This window comes from Oncorhynchus keta, chromosome 2, assembly GCF_023373465.1.
Source record: "Oncorhynchus keta strain PuntledgeMale-10-30-2019 chromosome 2, Oket_V2, whole genome shotgun sequence".
NCBI classification, from domain to species: Eukaryota; Metazoa; Chordata; class Actinopteri; order Salmoniformes; family Salmonidae; genus Oncorhynchus; species Oncorhynchus keta.
This window is the reverse complement of record NC_068422.1, coordinates 42,866,356-42,883,079: the sequence shown is the minus strand read 5'-3', so window position 1 is coordinate 42,883,079 and position 16,724 is coordinate 42,866,356. Positions and strand designations below refer to the sequence as shown.

General features: G+C 44.5%; 1 pseudogene; it reads left to right on the top strand.

Moving 5' to 3' along the window:
* The first annotated feature begins 2,394 nt into the window (after positions 1-2,394).
* On the top strand, positions 2,395-15,768 carry LOC118361357 (pancreatic lipase-related protein 2-like; annotated as a pseudogene).
* The last annotated feature ends 956 nt before the right edge of the window (positions 15,769-16,724 follow it).

Below are 16,724 nucleotides of genomic sequence, written 5' to 3'. Positions count from 1 at the left end.
ACACATTAGGAACAGCAGTGCCATCACCAGTACAGTACAACATGGTATATGGTGCACACACACTGTACGTGCACAGTGTATATGTCTGAGCTGGCTGTGATATCAGTTTGGTGATAACAAACAGTATGACTTATAAACGCTATACATTAATGACAAAAACATATTATTGTCAGAATGAACCAGGTCTAACCCATTTCTAGAAGACACAATAGTATACCTGTCACATACACATGAAATAGATGACTGGGAAGGAGTAAACATTACAGTTTTATCATATTCATTCAACATATAATTCAAAAGTGATTTATTGAGCAAGTTGTGTTTTCTTCTTCACTCAGTCACTTACAAACCTTGAACAGTTCAAGCATACTTTTCCACAATCTCAACTGCTACACTACAGCAATTAGTTGTTTCTTGCTTTCTAAAGCCTGTTTATACCTGGTTGTAACATGCATATTTTGTTCTGATCTTGTCCACATTTTGATTGTGCCCAGATTTTGGACAGGTGTAGACGATTGAAAGTCGCCTTGTGGTCTGATTGTCATCAGATCTTCCCGACCACCTCTGGAGGTAGTCAGAGGCCTTGTTTACACCTTGCGCTAACATGTGCATTTTGTTATCTGATTAATATGATCCAATCACTATCTAATGAAGGTTTCTTTTAACTCGTGTCTTCACATTGTATTAAAATGTGTCTCTTATCCGTCCACTGTTTCTGCATTGTGACCAGATCAGCAAATTATTTGACAGATATTCTTTCAAGATTATATTCATTTATTTTAAGACAATTACTGATGCCAATGATTTTAGAGGCCAGTATAATGATGATTTAAATGGTTTGACCATCCAGATTTGTTTACACTTGATTGATATCCGGATACAACGAGTCCCTGACTTCCTCAGGAGGTGGTCTGGAAGATTTGATCACAATCAGATCGCAATGTGTCTTTTAATCATCTACACCTGTCTAAAAATATGGGCGAAATCAGAAAGTGTGAAAAGATCTGAGGACAAAGGGCGGAGGACAGATCTGAGGAAAAGATCTGATTGGTCAAAATACCAATAAGGTCAGAATTAGGCTGTCTGTGTTAAACACAGCCATGTTAGCATTGGTATAAATGGGGCTATATACTGTATCTTACAAGTGTAGACGGATCTGGACAGTGAAACCATTTAAATCATCATTATCCCACCCTATAAAATCATTGACATGTGACGCCATTGACTTGGCATAAATATGCGTCTTTAAATAAATAAATTCATATTATTTTGAAAGTATATCAGTCAAAACATTGCATACAGGGAGGGACCAGAATATATTGGTCACAATGTGGACATAGTGGACGCATAAGAGACACATTTTACTACCATGTGTAGATGCAACGGCTGCAATAGCTGCGTTTACACAACCAGACCATTTATTGGCAAAAGATCTGATCTGATTGGTCAAAAGAACAAGAGGTAAAAACCGCAAACAACATGGGCACGATCAGAATGTGGTTAAGATCAGGACACAGGAACAATGTTAGCACCAGGTATGAAGGAGGCTTAATTGACACAACTGATATCAACTAGGGCAAATGCAGCGTTTCATTGGAAATGAATGTAATTCTGGTGTACCAAAATCCAATGAAGCTGTCGGTGTGATCGAAGCGCTGTTAACCCCTTTTGACTGCTGGGCTGTTGTGTTGGATTCCTATATTTCTTCTGCAGCCGCTGATACCAGAGTCGTTGGAAGGTAAGCGGCTGTTGTACATATTTATAATTTTATTTTACCTTTATTTAACTAGGCAAGTCAGTTAAGAACAAATTCTTATTTACAATGACGGCCTAGGAACAGTGGGTTAACTGCCTTGTTCAGGGGCAGAACGACCGATTTTTACCTTGTCAGCTCAGGGATTCAATCTAGCAACCTTCTGGTTACTGGCCCAACGCTCTAACCAATAGGCTACCTGCCGCCCCTGAACATAGAGGATCTTAGGAAATCCCAGGACATAGTGTCTATAATACTGTAATAAGCTTACATAGTTGCTGTCACAAACGTCAAACTCCCCACAGTTGTCACTGACTAGTTGGATAATTTCCCACTGAGCCAAGACTTTCTGTACTAACAGGATTCATATAAATACATTTGTATCATGTTTTTATATACATTTGTCAAGAAAACATGAATGCAGTTGTTTGTCATTGTTTTGTTTTCTGTTTGCGGCCCTGGTTGCCCTGAGAAGACAATGGTAAAACACCTAAATGTGAGACTAAATATGAATGCAGCGCAAGCAGATGGATGAAAAGTAGTGAATTTCAGCTTTTTTTACTGTGGGATTTTGTGAGACTGATGGAAACAAACAACAACTTCTACTGTTTCATTAAGTCTTTAAGTGTTAGTGAATGAAAATGTTTTTTGACAAGGGTGACGAGAACTGGCTTATTGACATGTGCAAAGTAGGCAGTGTTCAGTTCTAGTCTGAGTGGGACTACACGTTGAGTCCCTCCCACCGTGACTTGTGTACTATGCTTGATATTTTATTTTTGGGTGAGAGGGTGGTTCTCTGGATAACACCAAGGAAGTAAACGATAGTTAACACCGGGAACAGCCGTTCCCATTGTGGGGTTGATGTCATGTTTGTGTTCTCAGACCATACTGACAGAGGAAGAGGTCAACTGCATCTGTGTGGACTGAAAGAAGGGGGGGGCTGACCCTCTGCACACAGGCAGCCAATAATATCTGAGTCGTTGGTGCCTAGGTGGCCCACATGATTGACGTCTTCTGGGAAAGTACTGTCTGGACCATAGGTACTGTATACACAGGGTTGGTGTTAATTCCACAAATTCTAATTCAATTCCCTTTCCCTGTACATTTTATTCAATTCAAATTCCACTAAGCTATCGTATGGAATTGTTTTAAGATATACTGTGGAAATTTTAGCTGTTTAAATTCACTTGTGTAGATATATATTTACAATTTGATAAAATATAGAATTTTACCTTTGCTGCTATAGCCCATTGAAAGGCATTGAGTAACACATTCCCAAATGGCAAAAGACAACCAAAGGAAGTCATAAGGTTTTGAAGTCTCTGTCCTATATCTAGGAGAAATAAGAAGGCTCAGGAATTATTTAAAAAAAAATTGACATGTATTTGACCCCTTTAAGGGTGGGGGGCACGAAATCACTTCTATTAAGTTTTTGGTACTGGGTTAACTTCAGACGAGTACCGTGACAAAACTGAGAACACCATCGTGAGTCATGTTTCCATAGTTGCCATATTAGTTTTTAGGTCAAACCTTTCAGGATGCCACAGACGTTTTCATGAGACCAATTTTTGGGATGTCTTCTGGTCTGACAAACAGTTATGTAGCTCTCCCACTTTCCATCGCAGCTGTGGAAGGCTGACATAGGCGGATGCGGTGGAATGAGAACAGCCCATACAAAAATGGACATATCTAGCTTAAACTGATGGAATTTGATGGGGAAGTAATTATTTAAATTAGATTGACACAAGGCTGCGTCAATCCACTTTAAGCGTTCAAATCCTGCAGCAAACTTTCTATAATTGCATTATTTCCTTTATATTTCTTTGCATTAGTTTAGCTGGGAAATGGAAAAATACTGAATTTCAATTCCGAAGTGACATTTTCCACCATTCTAATGTAGTCTAATTCTATAACTTTCAGATTGTTGTAGTTCTAATTGAATTCAACAAATTCTCCACTTCATAAGTGAATTAAATTTTAAATTATATTGGAATTGACCCTGACTGTATACACATGCACATGCCATATGTTGTTTCACAGCTCAAGAATGTTTAAGCCTAAAAACATATCTATTTCTGTTGCGGCAGCATGGACGCATGTCACGTTCTGTCCATCGTTCGTAGGTGTTTTCCTTGTTTTAGTGTTGGTCAGGACGTGAGCTGGGTGGACATTCTATGTTGTGTGTCTGGTTTGTCTATTTCTATGTTTGGCCTGATATGGTTCTCAATCAGAGGCAGGTGTTAGTCATTGTCTCTGATTGGGAACCATATTTAGGTAGCCTGTTTTGTGTTGGGTTTTGTGGGTGATTGTGCCTGTCTCTGTGTTTGCACCAGATAGGACTGTTTAGGTTTTCACTTTTCTTGTTTTGTTTAGTCTGTTCATGTATAGTCGTCTTTATTAAAAACATGAATAACCACCACGCTGCATTTTGGTCCGCCTCTCTTTCACCAGAAGAAAACCGTTACAGAATCACCCACCAACCAAGGACCAAGCGGCGTGGTAAACCGAGGCAGCAGCAACAGCAGCAGCAGGAGAAGCAACAGAGGCAGCAGCAGCAGTGGGAGAGGCTGCACTATTTGGATAAATTGACTTGGGAGGAGATCCTTGACGGAAAAGGACCCTGGGCAGAGCCAGGGGAATATTGCCGCCCCAAAGCCGAGCTGGAGGCAGCGAAAGCAGAGAGGCGGCATTATGAGGAGCTAGCACGGCAGAGCGGCTGGAAGCCCGAGAGGCACCCCCAAAACTTTATTGGGTGGGGGCACAGGGAGAGTGTGGCAGAGTCAGGAGTCAGACCTGAGCCAACTCCCCCTGTTTACCGTAAGGAGCCATGGATGGAATTGGAGCTGTCGGCGAGGCAGAGTGCTGAGTCTGAGAGTGTGGAGGATGTATTGGACAGAGTAGAAAGAAAGCTGTTGGTTTGGCATAGTATGCACGGCATTCGCCCTGAGGAGCGTGTTAGCTGTCCGATGTCACCCATGTCAGTTCCTCGTACTCAGCCTGAAACGTGTTTTGGAGTTCCGGGGGATTTGATGCCGGCTATACACACCAGGTCTCCAGTACACCTTCGCAACCCGGTGTGTCCTGTTCCTTGCACTCACCCGGAGCTGCGTGGCCCAGTACCACCAGTGCCAGCACCACGCATCAGGCCTACAGTGTGTCCCGCCTGTCCAGCGCTGCCGGAGCCTTCCTCCTCTCCAGCGCAGCCAGAGTCTCCCGCCTGTCCGGCGCTGCCAGAGCCTTTTTCTCCAGTCTGTCCAGTGCCGCCAGGGCCGCCAGTCTGCCCAGCGCCGTCTGAGCTACCCGTCTGCCCAGCGCCGTCTGAGCTACCAGTCCGCCCAGCGCCGCCAGTGCCGCCAGTCGGCCAGGATCTGCCAGTCAGCCAGGATCAGCCAGGATCCGCCAGAACTGCCAGTCAGCCAGGATCCGCCAGTCTGCCAGGATCCGCCAGAACTGCCAGTCGGCCAGGATCTGCCAGTCAGCCAGGATCTGTCAGTCAGCCAGGATCCGCCGGTCTGCCAGGATCAGTTAGATCCGCCAGTCAGCCAGGATCTGCCAGTCTGCAAGGATCCGCCAGTCTGCCAGGATCCGCCAGAACTTCCAGTCTTCAAAAATCAAATCAAATGAAATTTATTTGTCACATACACATGGTTAGCAGATGTTAATGCGAGTGTAGCGAAATGCTTGTGCTTCTAGTTCCGACAATGCAGTGATAACCAACAAGTAATCTAACTAACAATTCCAAAACTACTGTCTTATACACAGTGTAAGGGGATAAAGAATATGTACATAAGGATATATGAATGAGTGATGGTACAGAGCAGCATACAGTAGATGGTATCGAGTACAGTATATACATATGAGATGAGTATGTAGACAAAGTAAACAAAGTGGCATAGTTAAAGTGTCTAGTGATACATGTATTACATAAGGATGCAGTCGATGATGTAGAGTACAGTATATACGTATGCATATGAGACGAATAGTAGGGTAAGTAACATTATATAAGGTAGCATTGTTTAAAGTGGCTAGTGATATATTTACATCATTTCCCATCAATCCCATTATTAAAGTGGCTGGAGTTGGGTCAGTGTCAATGACAGTGTGTTGGCAGCAGCCACTCAATGTTAGTGGTGGCTGTTTAACAGTCTGATGGCCTTGAGATAGAAGCTGTTTTTCAGTCTCTCGGTCCCAGCTTTGATGCACCTGTACTGACCTCGCCTTCTGGATGATAGCGGGGTGAACAGGCAGTGGTTCGGGTGGTTGATGTCCTTGATGATCTTTATGGCCTTCCTGTAACATCGGATGGTGTAGGTGTCCTGGAGGGCAGGTAGTTTGCCCCCGTTGATGCGTTGTGCAGACCTCACTACTCTCTGGAGAGCCTTACGGTTGAGGGCGGAGCAGTTGCCGTACCAGGCGGTGATACAGCCCGCCAGGATGCTCTCGATTGTGCATCTGTAGAAGTTTGTGAGTGCTTTTGGTGACAAGCCGAATTTCTTCAGCCTCCTGAGGTTGAAGAGGCGCTGCTGCGCCTTCTTCACGACGCTGTCAGTGTGAGTGGACCAATTCAGTTTGTCTGTGATGTGTATGCCGAGGAACTTAAAACTTGCTACCCTCTCCACTACTGTTCCATCGATGTGGATAGGGGTGTTCCCTCTGCTGTTTCCTGAAGTCCACAATCATCTCCTTAGTTTTGTTGACGTTGAGTGTGAGGTTATTTTCCTGACACCACACTCCGAGGGCCCTCACCTCCTCCCTGTAGGCCGTCTCGTCGTTGTTGGTAATCAAGCCTACCACTGTTGTGTCATCCGCAAACTTGATGATTGAGTTGGAGGCGTGCGTGGCCACGCAGTCGTGGGTGAACAGGGAGTACAGGAGAGGGCTCAGAACGCACCCTTGTGGGGCCCCGTGTTGAGGATCAGCGGGGAGGAGATGTTGTTGCCTACCCTCACCACCTGGGGGCGGCCCGTCAGGAAGTCCAGTACCCAGTTGCACAGGGCGGGGTCGAGACCCAGGGTCTCGAGCTTGATGACGAGCTTGGAGGGTACTATGGTGTTGAATGCCGAGCTGTAGTCGATGAACAGCATTCTCACATAGGTATTCCTCTTGTCCAGGTGGGTTAGGGCAGTGTGCAGTGTGGTTGAGATTGCGTCGTCTGTGGACCTATTTGGGCGGTAAGCAAATTGGAGTGGGTCTAGGGTGTCAGGTAGGGTGGAGGTGATATGGTCCTTGACTAGTCTCTCAAAGCACTTCATGATGACGGAAGTGAGTGCTACGGGGCGGTAGTCGTTTAGCTCAGTTACCTTAGCTTTCTTGGGAACAGGAACAATGGTGGCCCTCTTGAAGCATGTGGGAACAGCAGACTGGTATAGGGATTGATTGAATATGTCCGTAAACACACCGGCCAGCTGGTCTGCGCATGCTCTGAGGGCGCGGCTGGGGATGCCATCTGGGCCTGCAGCCTTGCGAGGGTTAACACGTTTAAATGTCTTACTCACCTCGGCTGCAGTGAAGGAGAGACCGCATGTTTTCGTTGCAGGCCGTGTCAGTGGCACTGTATTGTCCTCAAAGCGGGAAAAAAAGGATCTGCCAGTCTGCCAGGATCTGCCAGTCTGCCAGGATCCGCCAGTCAGCCAGGATCCGCCAGTCAGCCAGGATCCGCCAGTCAGCCAGGATCCGCCAGTCAGCCAGGATCTGCCGGAACCACCAGCCAGCCAGGATCTGGTAGATCCCTCAACCTGCCTGAGCTTCCTCTCACTCCCGAGCTTCCCCTCACTCCCGAGCTTCCCCTCAGTCCCGAGCTTCCCCTCAGTCCCGAGCTTCCCCTCAGTCCCGAGCTTCCCCTCAGTCCTGAGCTACCTCAGTCCAGTGGGGCCCGTTGTCAGGTTTCCTAGGCCAAGGTTAGCGGCGAGAGTCGCCACTCAAGGGACGCTGAGGAGGTGGACTAAGACAATTATGGAGTGGGGTCCACGTCCAGCACCAGAGCCGCCACCGCGGACAGATGCCCACCCAGACCCTCCCCTATAGGTTTAGGTTGTGCGTTCGGAGTCCGCACCTTGGGGGGGGGGGGTTCTGTCACGTTCTGTCCATCGTTCGTATGTGTTTTCCTTGTTTTAGTGTTGGTCAGGACGTGAGCTGGGTGGACATTCTATGTTGTGTGTCTGGTTTGTCTATTTCTATGTTTGGCCTGATATGGTTCTCAATCAGAGGCAGGTGTTAGTCATTGTCTCTGATTGGGAACCATATTTAGGTAGCCTGTTTTGTGTTGGGTTTTGTGGGTGATTGTGCCTGTCTCTGTGTTTGCACCAGATAGGACTGTTTAGGTTTTCACTTTTCTTGTTTTGTTTAGTCTGTTCATGTATAGTCGTCTTTATTAAAAACATGAATAACCACCACGCTGCATTTTGGTCCGCCTCTCTTTCACCAGAAGAAAACCGTTACAATGCACAACTGCAGAATAAAGGGGAATTGTCACACACAGCAAACAGAGCGTTCTCGGTTGAAAGACAGCATTATCACTCCAACGCTCACCCTAACACTTTCTGTCACAGGATGTCTACTGGCAGAAGGCTCGCATGGTCCACGTTATCGGACAGTCTGGGAGCACGACAGGTCAGATCTTAGCTAAGCACATGTATACGTCGTCATGGAGCTACGTAATAGGTTGAAACCCAGGTCCCAAGCCCCAACTTCTATTTTGAGCCATATATCCCTTGTTGAAAACGTATAGATGTAAAGTGATTGACTGGTATTCTGAGTTAGAGGTTGTATGTTTGGACCAAGCACAGCCCTGCTTCCAGGGCCTCATTGCCACGGTGCGCCTGGACCCCTCCGATGCCACATTTGTAGATGTCATTCACACCGACACGCTGCCCTTCATCCCTTATGTTGGTATGGGACACAATGGCTGTTTTTAAATATCAAAATAAAGTGCACTGTTTGAGTGTGACGAATACCCTGGCTTACATTTGTAGCTATGACTTGTTCCAAGAACCCAGCTCACTGGAAAACAAGAGCATAAGGCTTTATACAGTCTTGATGCGACAATGTAATTGATTTTATACAAAATATTTCTGTTCATACGAGCGGAATACAGCATAAGACTAAATCATCCTTTTTATTTCAGACAAGGGCATATCTCAGGCTGTTGGCCATATTGACTTCTACCCTAACGGAGGAGAGCACATGCCTGGATGTGACAAGAACATTGTCTCTACCATTGTGGACATTGACTGCCTTTGGGAAGGGGAGAACTGACGCATATTTGTACTGTGTCTTGAAATCTGTAGAATTGGGGAAAAATGCTTAAAAGGTGAAGATAGATGAGGATCAACCGCAAGGGAAAATAACTCCCGATTGCGTGATAGAAATGTACAGTGGGGCAAAAAAGTATTTAGTCAGCCACCAATTGTGCATGTTCTCCCATTTTAAAAGATGAGAGAGGCCTGTAATTTTCATCATAGGTACACTTCAACTATGACAGACAAAATGAGAAATAAAATCCTGAAAATCACACTGTAGGATTTTGAATGAATTTATTTGCAAATTATGGTGGAAAATAAGTTTTTGGTCACCGACAAACAAGCAAGATTTCTGGCTCTCACAGACCTGTAACTTCTTCTTTAAGAGGCTCCTCTGTACTCCACTCGTTACCTGTATTAATGGCACCTGTTTGAACTTGTTATCAGTATAAAAGACACCTGTCCACAACCTCAAACAGTCACACTACAAACTCCACTATGGCCAAGAACAAAGAACTGTCATTGGACACCAGAAACCAAATTGTAGACCTGCACCAGGCTGGGAAGACTGAATCTGCAATAGGTAAGCAGCTTGGTTTGGATAAATCAACTGTGGGAGCAATTATTAGGAAATGGAAGACATACAAGACCACTGATAATCTCCCTCGATCTGGGGCTCCACGCAAGATCTCACCCCGTGGGGTCAAAATGATCACAAGAATGGTGAGCAAAAATCCCAGAACCTCACTGGGGGACCTAGTGAATGACCTGCAAAGAGCTGGGACCAAAGTAACAAAGCCTACCATCAGTAACACACTACGCCGCCAGGGACTCAAATCCTGCAGTGTCAGACGTGTCCCCCTGCTTAATCCAGTACATGTCCAGGCCTATCTGAAGTTTGCTAGAGAGCATTTGGATGACCCAGAAGAAGATTGGGAGAATGTCATATGGTCAGATAAAACCAAAATATAACTTTTTGGTAAAAACTCAACTCGTCGTGTTTGGAGGACAATGAATGCTGAGTTGCATCCAAAGAACATCATACCTACTGTGAAGCATGGAGGTGGAAACATCATGCTTTGGGGCTATTTTTCTGCAAAGGAACCAGGACGACTGATCTGTGTAAAGGAAAGAATGAATGGGGCCATGTATCGTGAGATTTTGAGTGAAAACCTCCTTCCATCAGCAAGGGCATTGAAGATTAAACGTGGCTGGGTCTTTCAGCATGACAATGATCCCAAACACACCGCCCGGGCAACGAAGGAGTGGCTTCGTAAGAAGCATTTCAAGGTCCTGGAGTGGCCTAGCCAGTCTCCAGGTCTCAACCGCATAGAAAATCTTTGGAGGGAGTTGAAAGTCTGTGTTGCCCAGCAACAGCCCCAAAACATCACTGCTCTTGAGGAGATCTGCATGGAGGAATGGGCCAAAATACTAACAACAGTGTGTGAAAACCTTGTGAAGACTTACAGAAAACGTTTGACCTCTGTCATTGCCAACAAAGGGTATATAACAAAGTATTGAGATAAACTTTTGTTATTGACCAAATACTTATTTTCCACCAAAATTTGCAAATAAATGTATTAGAAATCCTACAATGTGATTTTCTGGATTCTTTTTTCTCATTTGTCTGTCATAGTTGAAGTGTACCTATGATGAAAATTACAGGCCTCTCTCATCTTTTTAAGCGGGAGAACTATCACAATTGGTGGCTGACTAAAACTTTTTTGCCCCACTGTAAATGTAACTGACATGCGGCAACGTGAATGCAGTCTCCGCTAACGCCGGAACATTGCCTTTAAATTTCAATAACACTAATGCTGAACTTCTGTGATACGGATTGAATAGATCCAGGGGAGAAAGACTGCCCCCTCATTGAAGCTACAGAAGTGGAATGCCAACTGCAGTACTGCAGGCATTGTTAGCTGAAAACAGGATCCCGCCCCTCTACAGCGAATGGAAAAATGACAATCTTATTAAAAAACTAAAATAAAATGATACAAATATTTGCTTCTAATAAACCAGATTAATGTAATTGAACTGATAACTTCAGATTGCACACAGAATAAGTTAAATTATAAGGATAATTGAGTTGCTAATGGCAACCTGCAGTACCCCAGTTGGCCTTCAAATTGAGCTACTCAATGAGAGGTGGCATCACTGAGTTAGCCAGCAACATCACTTCATGGATTAGCTCAAACTGCACATGTTATGCCTCCATGAGACACTATCTTAAGACTTCATTTGGCTTGAATGCGCTATTGAGTCCTTACATAGTAATGAATGGTGTCACTTGATCGATGTATGAATGGCCAAAGCCCGTCAGTGAATAGAGACTCCAATCTATTAACCAGCCGTTACAAGTTGACGTAATCTAACTTCCTATGTAGTGTAAGACTACCCACCAAGGTCAGAACTAGCATCATAGGCACTCCATGTCACAATGACTCACACATTTTCTTGCCTGGCCATCTTAAAATGTATCCCCTGGAATATTGGAATGGTACCAATGGTAGAACCATAAAGACCACCAGTTTTTTTCAATTGGACCAGTCTGGACAAATATTTTCTAAAATGGTGGCAGGCTCCTTCAGATATGCGCTGCTGCCTTGGGGGCCAGCACAGCTGAATCTGCCACTTTCGATTGTAGAGAAGAGTGGAAGATGGAGCCACAGCTTTTGATCTTGAAGCGCCTGGTGCTTGCCCTATGCTGGGAGACTACAACATAGCCCATGACCTTCACCCATCCCTCTCTCTGCTTTGCTCCCTTTGTTATTGTGCCAGACACGCGCAATGTTGTTGCCTGCAACCATCTCTGATCCTACAAGTACTACAATGAAAGACTCGTAAACCCTGAAGGCTTTACAGGATACAGGTTTTGACTCCGTAACAGTTTTCTTTATTTGGGTTTGAAAGTCTTCCCCAACTTACTGAGTTTTTAGGGGGCCAAGGCTGGGTGGCTGTCCTCCATTAACAAACTACTCTAGGCTATCACATGGGATGGGGAGGCACATCGCTGGCTGCAAAGACTGTCCTGGGGGGCATGCACGCACCTGTTGTACATGACATTGATATGGCTGTGAACTGTTTCTATGGTTTTAGAAGTTGATTTGCCGCGATTGGGTTCAGCGAAGACTGTAGCAGACAGGCGTCCCCCATGATTTCTATGGGAGGGAATGCAGCTGTCCATGTTAATGGCAGTTTATCCCTGCTTTGGATTGCATCCCAATCGAACATCCCCGGGAGTGTTCATTCGGAAAGTATTCAGATCTCTTGATTTTTTCCACATTTTGTTACGTTACTGCCTCATTTTATAATGGATTAAAAAAATGTTTTCATTAAGCTACGCAATACCCCATAAAGACCTTGCAAAAACAGGTTTTTAGACATTTTTACAAATGTATATAAAAAAAAAAACATAAATACCTTATTTACATAAGTATTTAGACCCTTAGTTATGTGACTCGAAATTGAGCTCCGGTGCTTCCTGTTTCCATCTATCATCCTTGAGATGTTTCTACAACTTGATTGGAGTCCTACTTTGGTAAATTCAATTGATTGGACATTATTTGGAATGTCACAAACCTGTCTATATAAGGTCCCACAGTTGACAGTGCATGTCAGAGCAAAAACCAAGCCTTGAGGTCGAAGGAATTGTCCGTAGAGCTCCGAGACAGGATTGTGTCCAGGCACAGATCTTCTGCATTGAAGGTCCCCAAGAACACAGTGGCCTCCATCATTCTTAAATGGAAGAAGTTTGGAACCACCAAGACTCTTCCTAGAGCTGGCCGCCTGGCCAAACTGAGCAATCAGGGGAGAAGGACCTTGGTCAGGGAGGTGACCAAGAACCTGATTGTCACTCTGACAGAGCTCCAGAGTTCCTCTGTGGAGATTGGAGAACCATCCAGAAGGACAACCATCTCTGCAGCACTTCACCAATCAGGCTTTTATGGTAGAGTGGCCAGATGGAAGTCACTCCTCAGTAAAAGGTTCATGACAGACCTCATGGGCTCTCAGACTATGAGAAACAAGATTCTATGGTCTGATGAAATCAAGATTGAACTCTTTGCCCTGAATGTCAAGCGTCACGTCTGGAGGAAACCTGGCACCATCCCTACAATGAAACGTGGTGGCAGCATCATGTTGTGGGGATGTTTTTCAGAGGCAGGGACTGGGAGACCAGTCTGGATTAAGGGAAAGATGTACAGAGATCCTTGATGAAAACCTGCTCCAGAGCGCTCAGGACCTCAGACTGGGGTGAAGGTTCACCTTCCAACAGGACAATGACCCTAAGCACACAGCCAAGACAACTCAGGAGTGGCTTCGGGAAAAGTCTCTGAATTTCCTTGAGTGGCCCTGCCAGAGCTTGGACTTGAACCTGATCTAACATCCCTGGAGAGACCTGAAAATAGTTGTGCAGCGACGCTCCCTATCCCAAACTGACAGAGCTTGAGAGGATCTGCAGAGAAGAATGGGAGAAACTCTCCAAATACAGGTGTGCCAAGCTTGAAGCATCATACCCAAAAAGACTTGAGGCTGTAATCGCTGCCAAAGATGCTTCGACAAAGTACTGAGTAAAGGGTCTTAATACCTGTAAATGTGATATTTCTGTTTTTGGTTTAATAAATGTGCAAACATTTCTAAACCTGTTACTGCTTTGTCATTATGGGGTATTGTGTGCAGATTGATGGGGGGAGGATAATTTTTAATCCATTTTCGAATAAGTCTGTAAAGTAACAATGTGGAAAAAGTCAAGGAGTCTGAATACTTTCTGAAGGCACTGTATGAGTATGTCCCAATAGATGCCGACCGACGCCTCGTTGCTCACGTCGTAAAAGCCCTTGGGTGTTATTCCTTTGCCCTGTTGACAGCCAAACTCTGCTGTTCCCACAACTATAAACTGGTGTCATCCTGAACTACATATTTATAGGGTGGCGATCTAAAAGTTGGGAGGAGCTATGCATGTGTTCCCCCTATTTCGGGTACTCAAAGCCATGGCTGAGAAACGATGAGTACTCACAGATTGCTTTGGCGTAAAAGAGGAGGAAAGTGTTGGGTCATAAATTGCAAGATCCCTTAACATTTCACCTTGAGCAGAATATTAACTGTAGCAGACTGACTCATAATGCATTATCAAACGTGCAAAATGAGCTAACCAATTATTTTATAGCCTGTCCTTCTGCATTTTTGTGAATGGCCAAAAAATGGCAATTGTGGATAAATACGTACTAAGCTTTAATCTTTACTTTCAAACTAAAATACCTCAATTGAATGTCTCCCAGTACAGAAATCTACACATCATTGTTTCTATACCTTGCCATACATATATGGTCATATTCTATATTCGGGTCCCTCGGCCCTATCAAATCCACTGTCTAACATCAGTGTTTTCACCTGATTCTGTCATTTGTATTTATTTTACTGGTTTGTGTTTACCATGTGCAGACAATATGCATGGCCCACTATGGGTCACTATGCTGACAAATTCCCCGTTCCCAGTGGCCAATCCAAGATTAAGTTCTACCTGAACACTGGAGATGCTGTGCCTTTTGCCAAGTAAGTGGCCTTTCCCTGGCTTTACTTGGGCATCAGATAACCCTCCGCTTTACTCTGTGAAAATACCTTCTCACACCTCTATTAAATAGGCATGGTTATTTACACTATTTAGCACATGTTCCAGTGGCTCAAGTAATGCATGAACAATGATTTACTATATACTGTACTAAGTTTTTGTTTTTTCCCCATGTATTCATATTCCACGGTATCGCGACAAAGCAAATGTATCCATGGATGGCAGCAGATCCCTGCCGGGGATAATGAACAACGCTGTATGGAGAGCATGGCAACACACATGCCAGTATCAGGCACACTTCTGATATGAAGTAGTTTATAGATGAGTTGAGATCGTGTAATGTCACACACATTTAAAAATGTTACATTGTTCTACTTGTAATTGTCACATCATAGTCCATAAAATCATTTGAACCTTTGAAGGCTGAACTTGAATCACCGATCAATTGACAGGACAACTGACTGATCCTGCCCTAAACTAAACTGACTCAAGGAATGAACATTTTCTGTTCTTTCCTAAAGTGGCCTCCTGAGTCCTGGTAAAACCCTACGAGCTCTTCATCCATGCTGAGACTTACATCGGCGAGGTGACTCAGGTGAAGTTCAACTGGGTCAACCACATCAACCTCATGCTTCCCAAGTTTGGCGCCCACAAGATTGAGCTGCTGCGAGGGAAGAATGGGAAATCGTAAATCCGTCTGCCCTGCCAGTCCCACTTGTGTGGCAGCAGTCTGCGCCTCGGGACAAATGAGGGCGTTCTGTTAATGCTAGCCGTATGCCCCTAGTGCCAAATATGGGCTCCTGAGGCTTCAGACTCAGGCCTAACAAAACTAGTACTGCGATAGGATTGACTGCCTTTGCGCCACTTTACCAACGTTTGTGTTAACTTTGTTTGGAGCGTAAACCTATGATGGGAGGAACACATTAAATAACACGCTGTTTGTAATGTATTTATTGTGCACCAGCTAACATGGACTGTAGCATCCTAATATATACAAGTTATAATTTTGAGAAAAAAAGCAGCTCTCTGAAAGATGTATGCTCTGTAAAACCCTAGAGGGCAGTATAGGACCGTCATCTGTGATAAACATTCGTCCATTCATGTTCCACTGGCTCACCATATCTCTCTGTTGCAACTTTTTGTTCTGTGGAAACAGGATGGTGCGTGAGATGGTGCTTCAGACCCTTAAACCATGCGGACCTGAGTGAAGCACAACATGACATCCTGTACTTTTCAATGAAGTTACAGCATCTTTAGTTGTTTCTACAGTTGGGTACGGCAGCTGCAGTGAAATACATCTACACAATGAAGCATTGCAGCAACATGAGTGGAAGAAAAAGGACAGACATATATCCCGACCTGTTCAAGGACAAAGTAATCCTTAGAATGGCAAAAAATAAATGTATAAGCTATCATAGGAAAGAATATGCAGAGTCAGGTTGAAATCCTGATTTTGTGTGTTCACATTCATGCCTACAGGAAGAAAGTTCTGCGTCTCGTTATTAGTCTAAATGTTGAAAGACTGGGGGCTGCATTTGTGCAAACACAAATCTACACTAAATTACACGTTAGTATCATGTCGCTCCTTTTCCCATTTAGACAAAAAGTGCAGCCAGCCAGAAAGTCTGCCTAATGTGTCATATGTGTATTTCCAAGAGGCCTAGTGTCTTCACAGCTCTCATTAACGTGTCCCTGGCCTTTCACCAGCTTAGCAAATCCTGATTGGGTCTCATTGTTTTGTCTTCATTTATTTGAATACCCACCCTGTGATTACGGCTAGGGAAAATACAGCATTAAAAGGCAAGCTGCCATTTTCATCAGAACGCTAACAAAGTGCATTTGTATGCGGTGACTAAACAGAGTCGAGCCATCAGCACTCACACAATACCAATCAGAACAATCCGCAGAGCCACAGCCCCAAGAATGACTACATTATGGTATTAAACATAGCATTGAATATGGGGCTAAGGCGTGGGGGATGCTTGTGTCTTCAAATCCGCCCTAGACATCCGTCACTGTCTATCTTTTCGATTTCTTTTTAATAGGCTCATTGAATGCAGAGGCTAATGACAAAATAGCTAGCTAATTCCAGTAATTATGTCTGTTTGCCTGAGGGAATTTGTGGATGACAGTGTTTCATTTTGATCAGTGCTCCCAGGGCTCT